Source organism: Rattus norvegicus, chromosome 12 (assembly GCF_021556685.1).
Source record: "Rattus norvegicus strain SHRSP/BbbUtx chromosome 12, alternate assembly SHRSP_T2T, whole genome shotgun sequence".
Classification (NCBI taxonomy): Eukaryota; Metazoa; Chordata; class Mammalia; order Rodentia; family Muridae; genus Rattus; species Rattus norvegicus.
Window position 1 is genome coordinate 4699794 of NC_141545.1, and position 13091 is coordinate 4712884.

At 41.9% G+C, this 13091-nt stretch overlaps 1 non-coding gene across 1 annotated transcript in view; it reads right to left on the reverse strand.

Moving 5' to 3' along the window:
* LOC148001990 (uncharacterized) overlaps positions 1 to 13091 on the reverse strand; it is a 66713-nt gene that overhangs the window by 5637 nt on the left and 47985 nt on the right. Inside the window, exons 4-6 of the transcript XR_015634182.1 lie at positions 5998 to 6202; positions 1520 to 1622; positions 779 to 915 (exon numbers count right to left, since the gene is read on the reverse strand). This is a non-coding gene — a transcript (uncharacterized LOC148001990). The remainder of the gene's footprint in view (positions 1 to 778; positions 916 to 1519; positions 1623 to 5997; positions 6203 to 13091) is intronic.

A 13091-nucleotide genomic window follows, 5' to 3' on the forward strand; every position in this document is an offset into this window, starting at 1 on the left:
GACTTTCAAGAGTTGGCCAGGTAAGCATGAAGGCATTGACTAATTCTGTAAGAAGTTTCCTCCAGTCTGTGTCACAGCCTTGGGTCCAGCAGATAATTATGATGAGATTTCTTTTGTTTGAAAACAGGGATTCTCAAACCTTGTTTCCTATTCTTACCTGAATTCCCAGAGGGCATAACTACTTTGACAGGGAAGAGGATTTGTAACCCCTCCTTCCCTCAGGAGAGTCCTATCTACCACCAAAGTAAATAGAAGATGCAAAGAGTTCTGTTGATCCATGTGGGCTTCCACACTATCATGACCTGCAAACTGTCCATCAGACAGATCCTTAGATCCCATCAAACTCCCCACACTCCCTGACCGTAAGCATAAAACCCACAAATACTTTCACATACATATATACCATCCCATATACAAACACAATTAGGATGCCAATTACATCAATGGAGGTGCCATAGAATCTGTGTATAATGAACAAAATCAGAGTAAAAGAGTGATGGCATACAGAAATCTCATTCCCTCACTTAGATGCATCAAGTGTGACCAGGTCCTTCCGTCTGTTGACAGAATCTACCTTAATACAAGCTCAGGGACAAGTGCAAAGGAGGTTGACCCAAAACACAGCACCTAGGTTATCTCACAAGCCAATGCCTGCCAAAGCTCCTTAAGATCCAGGATGAGAGGTGAAACTCTCTCGTGATATGAGGTAATGTGGTGTTAGCAGAGAGAGAGAGAGAGAGCACAAGACAGTGAACAGGTTACTGGGCATAATGACTACCTGTAGTCCCAATCATCATAGATATAAAGGTCCAGGATTTGATAAAGTTCATGCCTCTCGAATTTACACTTCTGGATTTCAAATTTGAGTTCCTCCAGTTCTGATGACATTTTGGGATGATGCCTTCCTACCAAAACCTGTAGATAGAAAAACCCAAGTGAATTTGCATACTTGATGGCCCATAGGAGGAAAAGACAAATGTAAATCCCAAAAGGCAGTTGAGGAAGAGGAAATGGTAGAGACTGGGTGAATCCCTCCAGCTAGGCAAGTCCCGGGCAGTGGCTGCTCAGTGTGTGGAAGTCAGATCCACAAAGGCATAAAGCAAAGAAAGAAATAAGCATGGTTTCCTATAACCCAATTCCACTTTGGGGTTGTTGTCTGGAACACAGTGTGACTGTTGATCTTACTTGGAACTGGAAGAGATTGCAATATGACACTAACCTCAAAAGAGACATTTGTGCTTTGGGTCCCTTAATTCACAAACTCAGTTCCACAGAAGGCTAAGGTTTTTGCCAGGGGCTGATCATATTTAGCAGGAGAAAAAAAGGCTACTCCTCAATTTCTTAAGTACCAAACATACACACACACACGCACACAGGCACACAGGCATGCATGCACGCACAAACCCAAATCCCATGGTTGCTATTCGTTTCATCAGATAATCTATCCCCAAGTAGCCTGATGTTCCCAAGAACATTCCATGCTGCAACATCTCAACAGGTATTTTCTTTAATCTTTTACCTTCTACTCCAAAGTTCTGCTCAGTTTGAGAAAGTTCTGTGGATCGCTGCTCAGAAACTTTCTTCTTCAATGTTTGAATCACCATTAAAACAGCAAGAAGCAGCTGGTGGAATTAAATTCAGTAATGTCATTTACTTAAACCAATTTATCCTAAACATTAGTTCAACATGGAGCCATAAAACTATTTCGGTATTCATTTCTTCTGTTGTGCTAAATACTTTGAATATAAGACATATTTTATTCTTCCAGCATAGCTCACTCTGAGCTAGCCACATTGCAAGTACTGGGTAGCCACAGGGCTGGTGGCCATGGGGTTGGTAGTGAAGCCCCAGTGTTTGTAGTTCATTAATGTGGTTCATTATACTACCACAAGTGTGAGATCTCCTTGAATAGTTTGTTTTAATTTTTAAAGATTTCGTGTATAATTTAGTGTAAAATGATTTTGCTTCAATTCCTACTGTATTATTTCCTTCTCTAGAAAATTAGTTATTACTGTATTACTTGTTTGGAAAAGGAATGATGTTAGCCCCATGGCTCTGATTATTGCTAGTATATTATCTTGAACTCAAGAAGAACTGAGCCAGGACCTGGAAATTTCTGTTTAAACTTGAGGAGAGTAGATGAGTTAGAAACCTGTAAGTTATGTGTCTTAGTGATCTTCATTTCCAGAGATGAGTCTCTCCCCAATTTTCCTTTGAAAACTCTGAGTTCTAAAACTCCTGTTAGGATGAGTTTTCCTTTCGGGGGGGGGGGGGTTGCGCTGAATTTTATTATTGTTGATTTTTATATGTGTGTGGGGGTGTCGTGAGCACACACACACACATGCACACATTTGTGTGCACATGCATTTGCCAGAGCACACAATGTAGATGTTAGAAGAATGTTGAAGAAGTCATTCTCACCTTCTGCCATACAGAATCTGGGAATGGAACTCAGGCTGTCAGGCCTGATGACAAGTGCCTTTACTTCCTGAGCCATCTCACTAGCCCCACCAGTGTGATATGCTAAGAAAACATAGCCTTTTGTGTTGTTGCCTGTCAAGTAATCTGCCAAGTATTTGGAGCCACTGTTTCCAGGGCAGAGAATAGATCTTCTCTGTCCCACACCCTGCCCCCATGGCTGGCCATCTAAACTCCCTGTGCTAGTTTTGCCAACTTGATACAAACTAGAGTCATCTGGAAGCAGGAACATCAGTTGAGGAAATGTTTCCATCTTACTGGCCTGTAGGAATGTCTCGGTAGATTGTCTTGATTGCTGACTGGTGTGGGAGGCCCCCTGTCCGCTCTGGGCAGTGAAGTGCCTGGGCATGTGTTTCTGGGAGGTATAAGGAAGGCAGCTGAATGTGATCCTGGAGAGAAGCCAGCAAGCAGCACTCCTCTACAGTCCCCAACTCTGCTCCTGCCTGAGTGCCTGCTTGGCTTCCCTCAATGATCAGACCTGTAAGTCAAATAAATCCCTCCTCCCAGAGTTTACATGGTGTTTAACATAGCACTACAAAGCAAACTAGGCCCGCCATCATGACTGAACAGCAACTAGCAGATGTTCGCTGGTTGAGCTGCTCAGTGGACTCTAAGACACCCATGGCATGTGTGCTAATAAAGGGTTGTCTGAGTTTTAGAGATCCAAAGTCAAGAACTTGTTGGCCATGGCTGTTTGTGAAAAGGATTCTGAGAGATTCCCTCTTTGCGATTCATGTTGGAATCTCACTGTTTACCTCAAAGCAGGAATAAAGTCTAGAGCTCACCACCTGTGAGTGAGTGGTAGGGTCCTTCAGAGTCCAGAGTAATTATTTGAACACGAGAAGGGGAAGGGAGAGGAAATGTCTCGCTTTTATCCAGTGCTCAGTGAAGTCAGCCCTGGACAAATGTATATATAAAAAGCACTAAGTGAGATCAGCAGGTTGGGTGTGTGTGTGTCTGGGTGTGTGCTCACGTGCATGTGTGTGTGCCCGTGAGTGTGTGTACATATATACTTGTACAGGAGGTTATGAGTTTGAGAGGAGTGTTAATGGAGACATGGGAGGGGTTGGAGGAAGAGAGGGAGTGGAAGAAATGATGCAAATACAATGTGAAATTTTCAAAAATTAAAAAAGTATTTGAAATTAAAATTTTAAATGGCGGAGAAATACATATTTAAAAATATTTAAATTAGACAAGAATATTATATGGCTAGCAAAATTCCTGAATTTTCCAGCTACCCCAGCATTTATAGAAAGAATCATTTCTCAATCAAAATAGTGTGGTCTAGAAAGAAGAGTCATAAAATATCAACAACTTCAAATGTGTAGCCATATATACCCTTGTGAAAAATTTTACGTGTTTTATATAATGAAAATAATATAAACCCATTAAATACACTAAGAAAAGCAGAGATAGTTTTAGAGACATGTTTAGCAAGGAAACTGATTAAAGTGAATGAATATATATCAAGAATAGTTATTCTACTGGGATGACACCATAATATCTAGGCAATATGAAAACGTTTACACTTTACATAAATGTATATAGTGATGTTATTTTTAATTTTGGGAAGTTATTTTTGAGGTTTTATTTTTTTCTTATTTCATTTTAATGTAGCTATTTTGTGTGGGCGAGTGGAGCACATAGGCACAAGGAGGACAGAAGATAACTTGTTAGAATCAGCTCTGGTCTCCTACCATGTGGATCTTAGGGAATTAAACTCAAGTTGTCATATGCCTGTGGCCAACCCTGGCCTTCACCTACTAAATCATTTTAGCAGACTTGTTTTTGAGATAAGTTTTAAGTGAGAGGATTTCAAAGGTTCCTAAATATAATGAAAACCAAACAAACACTTAAAATAATTGATGCAATTACTTAATTTGAATTCACTTGCATCTCTTTTCATACTTAAAGCCATAAATTATGGAGTCTCTCTGAGTTTATCTCCAACCTGGAAGCAGGGCCCCAATGCCCGTAACACAGTGAAGGACAGAGGTTGCCCGTTCTGCCTCTGTGAGAAGCAAGAGAGGGCTGTACTCCCTTACTGTCTTCTTTGGCATCTCCTAGAAGTGACTTATGAGGCTTTCTAAATTGAAATGCACCATGTGCCACCATGATGTCTGAAGTACCTAACCCTACAGGGTAACCCTGTGATGGATGAAGAAACAGGCTCAGCTGAAGCAAAGTTTCTGGAAACCGTCGGTTCTAAAGCAGGAGAACTTTTTTTGTTAACCAGCATTATGTTTTCCTTTGCCGTCCTGCTCTGACCATCAGATTTCTACAAGCACTTAGGGTCACTCAAGTATTTGGTCAGTTGCTCTCTTGTTCTGAGTCGGTGCCTTTGTTGATGGGGCTGGAGAAGATGCTTCAGTGCCCAGATTCCAAGTGGAAAGAGCCGAGCCGGTGTAGCATAGGGAACTCTGGAAACAACTTTGAGCTCTGTGGTTGGGTGAGCCATTGGCTAAGCCTTGCTGTTTGGTTGAAGGTGAATAGAATTCTGGGAAGAGCAGTATTGGAAATTTCTGATGTTGTACTGATAGACAGGTTAAAAAAAAAAAAAACCTTTACAAATGGAGCAGGGTTTGCGGGGCACTGCCTCAGGAGTTGAGAGTTCTTGCTGATTTTACAGAGGACCTGAGTTCAGTTCCTAGCATACAAATCAGGTGGATCAAAACCATTCCATTTCCAGAAGACCCAGTACCATCTTCTGTCCTGTATGGGCACATGCATATATGTCATATATGCTCAAAAAGGAGCACTTGAACCAGTGCATATGTATGTACTGGTGCACATTTTGAGAATACACATGCACACACAAACACACACACACACACACGCACACACACATACACAAACACATGTACACACACATGCCCAAACATATACATACACATACACAAACACATGTACACACACATGCCCAAACATATACACACACATACACAAAACTGTACACACACACACAGAGAGCTTTAAAAAGAATATAGCATGTGTTTGTACATTTCATATAATTATTTTAAGTACCAAATTAAAGTGTTTAAAAATATATCAGCACTTCTCACAATAGACACTCTTTTAAGTAGATGTTATGGTGTTTCCTACCCACTTCACTCACTCCTGGGGAGAGCCACTCTCAAATTTCCTTCCTGGGAGTGGTTTCGTTATAAAAGTCCCTAGCAACAGAGCCTGTGTTTTTCTCACACAGGATTTTAGGAGTTAGCAAAGGTCTTCTGGTTTTATGGAACAAAATAACCTCAGATTGCTTAAAATTTTATTTGTTTTTTGTTTGCTTTTTTAGTTAATGAGTGCTCTGCTGCATGTACACCGGCATGCCAGAAGAGGGCCCCAGATCCCCTCATAGACAGATGGTCCTGAGCCACCAAGTGCTTGCTGAGAGTTGAACTCAGGACCTCGGGAAGAGCAGCCAGTGCTCTTAACCATCTCTCCAGCCCCCAGAGAATATTATTATCCTAGAAAAAATGAACTTGGTAGAAATTGAAGTTTTTCCCATTTACTTACATATTTAATAATATTTGAAATTTTAAACTTCTTTATGATCGCCCGGGAGGGCCTGAGCATTTTTGTTCAATCCTTTGTAGGAAGCAAGGAGGAAATTATAGTTGTTTTCTTGGCTATTTTCAGTTCACGGAGTTTTTGCCTCCAGCAGAGCACAGGGAAAGCACCTTGCTTGGACCAAACCAGCTACCAGGTTCCTCTCTTCTTCCTGCAGAGGAGAAAGTTCAACCTCAGAATGTACTATTTTGCTGCTGAATTTATGTGGTTTGAAGGTTGGGGTCCCAGAGATCTGATTAAAAGTAGGGTATTAGCTCTTAGAAGTTTATCTCCATGTAAAACACCTGCAATCTTTTGTTTCTGCTACACCCACTGCTCAGTCTGTGAGGTCATTTTCAGAGGATTTGCTGACATAGGAGGGTCCACCTGAGTGTGAGCAGCAGCATCCCATAGGCTGGGGTCTCATCAGAGTAAGGGGGAGCAAGGACAGCATGCCTAATCCCCTTTTTATTCTGTTCCTGTGTGCTGACACGGGCTGAGCTGTTGAAAAAATGCCTGCAGCTAGATCCTTCCCAGTTGAGAGCCACCTGACATTAGTGCTAAGAATCAAACATGGGTCACCTGGAAGAGTCACAAACGCTCTGAACTGCTGAGCCATCTCCCCATCACCCAAGACTCCAGCTTTTATACTAAGGCAAATGACATTACAAGGAACACTCTCTGACTGACATCTTACAGGAGCTACTTTGACTGTTGTAATCGACTACTATGGAACAACGCAAGGAGCAGGGAGATACTCAGGAAGCCATCACAGCTGAGGTCAGCTAATGAGGACCTGGTGGGGCTGAGCAAGAGCAGAGAGGGTGAAAAGTGGACGGAGGCTCAGCACACTTGGATCACAAACACTGTGGACCGTGGTGCATTGCCTGGGACATGAGAGAAAGAAGGAGGGGGAGTCAGGTAAGACATTGACCTAGTAAACAAGAGGCTGGACTTGTCATAGACTCATAAATAGAAGACAGAGTCGTTCAAGTTTCAGGAATGTCCCTGGCTAGTTTGGGACAAGCTAAGTTTTGAGAGATCTACCAGACACTGGAATTCCCAGGGGAAATGAGCAACTGGCTATGAGTCTGGGGACACTGCCTTTGGATTACACAGGGCAGCATGCCAGCATGTAGCTAAAGCCATGAAAATGCATGGGAATGGGAGAAGAGAAGAGATGACGAACAAGAGTCTGTGTGGCTCTTCAATCCAGGGGAGAACAGTGGGGAAACTGAGGATTCCTCAGCAAAGCAGGGTTCCTGAAGACCAAATGGAGAGCAGATACAAGACAATGGAGCGGCCAGTATCAAAACAGAAAACAGGACTAAGAGCCACTGGATTTCCGGATGTAGCAGTCACTGCTAATTTGAACAAAAGCAGTTTGTTACACAGTGAGTCAACTGAGAATTGCAAAAGGGGATAGGACACAGAAAGGGATCTTCCAGGGAGTTCTGCTCTAGAAGATAGGAGAAGAAGGGTTATTAGCTGTGGCAGTGGGGTTGACAGAGGTGTTTGTTTGTATAAGAAGGTAAGTAGCACATAGTGTTTAAAATGGGAATTGTGACGACTGCTCTTGCTTATGGAATTGATGGTATTAAGCACCTAGGAGATTAGTAAAGCATGCCTCTGAGTGGCTGGGATGCGGTCTTAGAAAGGAACAGCTCACCATGGATGTGGGTGGCTCTCCAGAGGCTGTGGGTTCCAAGTGAAATAAAGGATGTTGGGAGATAGGTCAAGATTACACTCTGGTTCCTGGCCCCCATGTCAATTGGCTGTTCCTCGATTGGAGCTTTCCTCCCACCCTAGTTTCCTCCCAGGATATTCTGCCTCTCCAAAGGAACCAGCTGACCTGGACTGAAACCACAAGCAAGGAAACAAAAGCAAAAGATTTCCCTCCTTTACATGATTTCTAACAGACAGTTTGTCCCACCAGTAAGTCTGACAAACACAAGACTAACCCTGGCACTCATGGGCTGGGAGTTTAACAGAAGAGAAAGAAATAGCTTCAGATAAAGGCAGCACTGTTCACAGATGGGGACACGGGGTCCATGGGACAGTTGTCCGAAGGACTTTGGAAAGCTTCTTTTCTTTTCTAGCCATTTCTGTTTTCTCTGAGAAATAGGCCAATGGCTGAAGGCACAGATAGGAAAGGAGAGTGAGGAAGATGGAGAGCAGCCACTGTCATGTAGGAAAGTGTAGGATAGAGTCAGAATGTCTAGACTAGGGAACAACATATATACACTCGAAAGACAACTTAAAGGTCGTATGTATTGGTTAGTTTCCTCTGGCCATTTCTCCAGTAGCATGTGTGCAGGTTTAGAGAACACTCAGGGAGTCAGCTTTTGAAAAAGTATACCTTATGCATGTGTTAGTTCAGGGAGTAACCAGGTCAAGGGCATGGCCCTGAGGCTTGGATAGAGTAGTCACCTACATTGTTGGAAGAACATATCTTTCAGAGCTGTGGTAACTGAGCACTGTTTACATTTCCTCACGTGATCCCCATTCCGCATGCTCTTCAAATTATTGTGGAAATGAAATGCAAGATAGAAACAAGGACGGAGTCTACTCTTCATTAATGTGAAATTATGAAGTGCTGGGCTCCCCTACAGGTAGAGGAGAGCCTGATGGGTGGGCTGGATTCCTTGTTGCTATGAACTACAGTGATGACTTAGTATGTTCACAGTTTTAGCAAGAGCTGAGTGAAATGAAGGCTATGAATATCATCTGTGCCCCTTCACAGAACCATAATGAGAGGTTGGCATGTGGGTGGAAGTGTTTGTGCTGCAAAATTAGAGTCCCAATGCCCCTCTCACACTTCCATTTTTAATACGCTCAATAATTTAATGAATGATGTAGAATTCAGTTTTGCTTTGTGATTTGAATCCACCTAGTCTTTTGTGTGTGTACAGCATTGATGTGTACAAGAAGCAGTGTTGGCAAGAGATGCTCTTAAATGATCTTTCATCTATTTTAAGAATATCTGGGATCTTGGTGTGGGAAGGGAAGTGATATGGCACATGCGGCCTGTCCCTGGGACCACATAAACTTTTAGCGTCTTGGGTCTGCTGTTGCCAAGTAGTGCTCTTGGAACCTCACTTTCTGCATCTGGGAAATGGGGTGATGACAGCCTTAGGGATTGTGCCCATGAGACTGATGATGACCATGCTTGCAGAGGAGCATGGGTATTATTTATTGTCATTGCTGTGGTTGGCAGTGAAGAGAAGAAAAGAGACGGGGATCTGCCCTGCCTTGTTTCAGAGTACTGACCATCTTGGTTTAATTAAAAGCTTTATGTCTGCTGATAATTTTATTCTCAACCAGTTATTTCTTCTGCAAAACCTTCACATATTCGAGATTGGAGGTGATTTTAACCGGTATCCTTGCACTTAAATAAGAAGGAGATTGTCGGCCAGTTTGGTAACAAAACAGCTTATATACAGTATTTAAGGATGGAGTTGCTCTCTCCCATATATAAGCCATTAGTCATGCAGCCATTGAAATGCAAACCCGTCACAGTGAAATAATATAAAAAAATTCTCCTTCTCACTTGCACGAGCTACATGGTGTATTCGAGTATTTGGTCACCACACATTGCCTGGTGGCTGCAGCACTCAACAATGAGGACAAAGAACACATTTGTCATTTTTCTGTTGCCCTCAGGCTAATGCCCTAAATAAAATTCCTTAAACATATAGCAGAAAACCAAAGACATCAGGGCACCTTGTCAAGAAAGACAAATTTTCCCACAAGATTGAATAAAATTGGCCATAAGTTTTTTATGGAAGGTGTGGGGAAAAAATAAATATTTTAAAACTATTTTAGAAGTTTTAACAGTATACTTCATTTTTCATAGCAGAAATTCATGCAGTCAATAAATATTCATCAGGTTTATACCATGTACTATCCTCTAAGTGAGGGAATGGGTGTGGATAGATGAGAGAGGAGTGTTCAGGGACATGTGGGGGAAAGTAGCCTGGATAACACTGGGAATATAGAGAAGGAAGTAGACTTAGGAGAGCAGAATTAAGCAGGTCCCCTTAGATAGGAGTTTCGAGCAAAATATGATGAGTGGTCACGGTGGGGCTCTCTGAGGAAGAGTGTCTTCAGAGGGTATTATGTCCCTGAAACTGGAGTTAAGGTATTTGGAAGTCACCATGTGAGTTCTGGGTACCAAACCTGTGTTATTATAAAAAATAAAAATGGTTTCTTTTATTCCCCACTAGTATCAACACACGTGTCATCTGTGGGTTATTTTCATCTCAGTCAGCAAATATGTCACCTGCTAAGCTCCCTCCCATCTCACACTGCTGATGGCTACTCTCTGAAACCGGCAGCAATCTATTTACCCATTAAGTCCCCAAGGCAGGTTGTTTCCAAACCAAGCATACACACCCCAATTTCGTGGCAGGCTTTGTGCTTCCTGCCATCACACCTTCTCTTGAACTCAATTAAGTCACCACATGAAAGAACACATCACATAATAACCTCTGATCCAATTGATAAGATAATTTGCCCATCTAGACAACACAAAGTCCTGTACATACCCATCCCTTGGAAATATTCACTATTACCTGTATCTATACACAGAAAAGAATCTTAACATCTGCTGCCATGTTCTCCCAGGTCCTTTCCCTCCCTCTGACTCCTTCTCTCCTGATTCTCCTTCACTTCTAAAGAGAGTTCCCACTTCCCTTCCTTTTTGTCCAATGACAAGCCTTGTTTTTTCTGGCCTACCTTCACCTGCATAATACCATCAACCTACAGACCTGCATGCTCTGTAATTGTACCAAGCATTCTTAACTACTTAGCCAACTCTCCTGTCCTGACTTGTGCAGTTTCGTGCTCAGTCTTAAGGAAGAGTGGTCTGTCATAGAGAAATAGCATTGGAGGCCAACTTTTAGAGTTGAGAGCTAAATTACCTAAACTGTTGTTCATAAATTACATAATCTATGGCTTTTTAGTACAAGGAAGAGATTAAGATTAAAAGAGTAGAGTGCTCTTGTCACCTGAGTACAGGAAAGTCGCCTCTTAAAATGAGGGTCATATTATCTGGTATGGGGAAGGAAAATGGGAAATCTAGGAAATTTTTCCTAGATGTTATAGTTTGTGATAGGAAGAAGGGAAGGTGAGAATTACTTTTCTTATGCTGCTGTTTTTACTAATACTAAGGGGTCCTGTGTTGGATAGTATGTCCTGAACCAACCCAAGAAGGCTGATGTGAAACAAAAACAGACATTTAAAGTTCATAAACTTACAAGAGCTCTTCAAGGTAAAACTATCAAGACTGGGAGTGATGGCATCCACCTACAATCCCAGCACATGAGAGCATGAGAGGCTTAGATAGGGAGTACAAGGTCAGACTGGGCTATGGAAGGAAGGAAGGAAAAGCAGAGCAAGTCTTTCTTTGATTATATATATGTATATATATGTATATATATATATGTATATGTATATATATCCATATATATATGGATATATATATGGATATGGATATATATTAGTATTGGCTTTATTATATGGGGTGCACCTTCGCCTGGAGTTGTATAGATGGTTGGATACAAATGTATAGAGATCACTTCAAAAATAAGACATTTAAAATAGAATAGCATAAAAACTAGCAGACTAGCCAGGCCTGGTGGCACATGCATGCCCTGTAATACTAAAAGCACATTACAATACTTGCAAGCATGTAGAAGTTGGGCAGAAGCAGAAGTAGAAAGATCAGGAGTTCAAATCCAGCCATGGATTCCCCATGTCTTCTCTTAGAAAAATTAAAAGAAAAACAAATAATATGAAAGACTAGTAAGTAGTATTTATATAAACCCTACAGAAAGATAAATCACCCACTAAATTCTAAACACTGCTTTCAAACATAGGAATAATTCAGATCAGACTGCAAATTATCACCACCATCGTAGCATCAGATGTTCTAAGGAGAGACATCCTTGTGCCTTTTGCCCCTGGGAATACAGGTTCCAAGGAATTGTATTTTTCCAAGGAGTCTCCTTGGGGAAAAAAGAAGTAGAAGAAGAAAAGAAAGGAACTTGTTCCCTAGAAAGAGATTTCACAAGGAGAGAGTGCCACTGAGACAGTGCCAGGATCAACAATGGGTGGAATGGACCACATCCTGACCACTTTGTATTCAAGCCTAATCCTGTGCAGGAGCCTGAAGATGGACTTGGCTGGATGAGTCAGTGGGTCTCATTATTTGGTTTCCTCCTAATGTGGCTAGTTGTATATGTACAAACACACACACACACACACACACACACACACACACACACACACACACACACACACACACAGGCACAGACACACACACATTTGGTGGTCATTTATCCAAACTTGTTAGAGCGCCCAGGGCCCAGACATTGACTGTAGGACTTGGGTTAAGGGATGACTCTGTACTGAAGGTGTTTGCTATTTACTTGAGCAAAAGCTGAAGTAATGTGGAATTACATGTCATGCTCCTAGAAATCCTGGATCTTATTCTTAAGAGCTGAGTAAAGCAATGTGTTGGAACTCAGAAAACACAAATACTTCAAAGTGAAGCCTGATGTTTTTGTTTGTTTGTCTGTTTTTTGTTTGTTTTTTAAATTAACAAACCAGCTTTAGGAGTTCTGGCTTGCAGTCAGTCCTCCTTTGCACCTGAAATAAAAGCTAGGTATCATTTCTGAAGCTCCTTTATCTGTGTAAAGGTCCTAAGGATGAACTTCCTGAAGGATAACAAGCAGGAGACAAGAAGAGAACTCACGCCCATAGATCCCAGGCAGACTGTGTTCCCAGATGCTGTCACTTCTATGTGCCTGGCCCATGTCCCCTATAAAGCACTGACTCCTCCTCTGAAATTGGTGTGGCCTCACTTCTGTCCTCCTCATAAAGAATCCTTAAGCCACAATCGTCAGGGCTCGTCTCTGAGTTTAATGCTCAGCGTGACAGCTGTCTACTTGCACATTAATAATTCTGTTCCTTTATTTCTGCCAATCGTTGATTTGTTTCTGCAAACTCAATTACCAAAGCCCCAAAGAGTGGATGGAAGGAAGGTCAGTTTCTGGAGA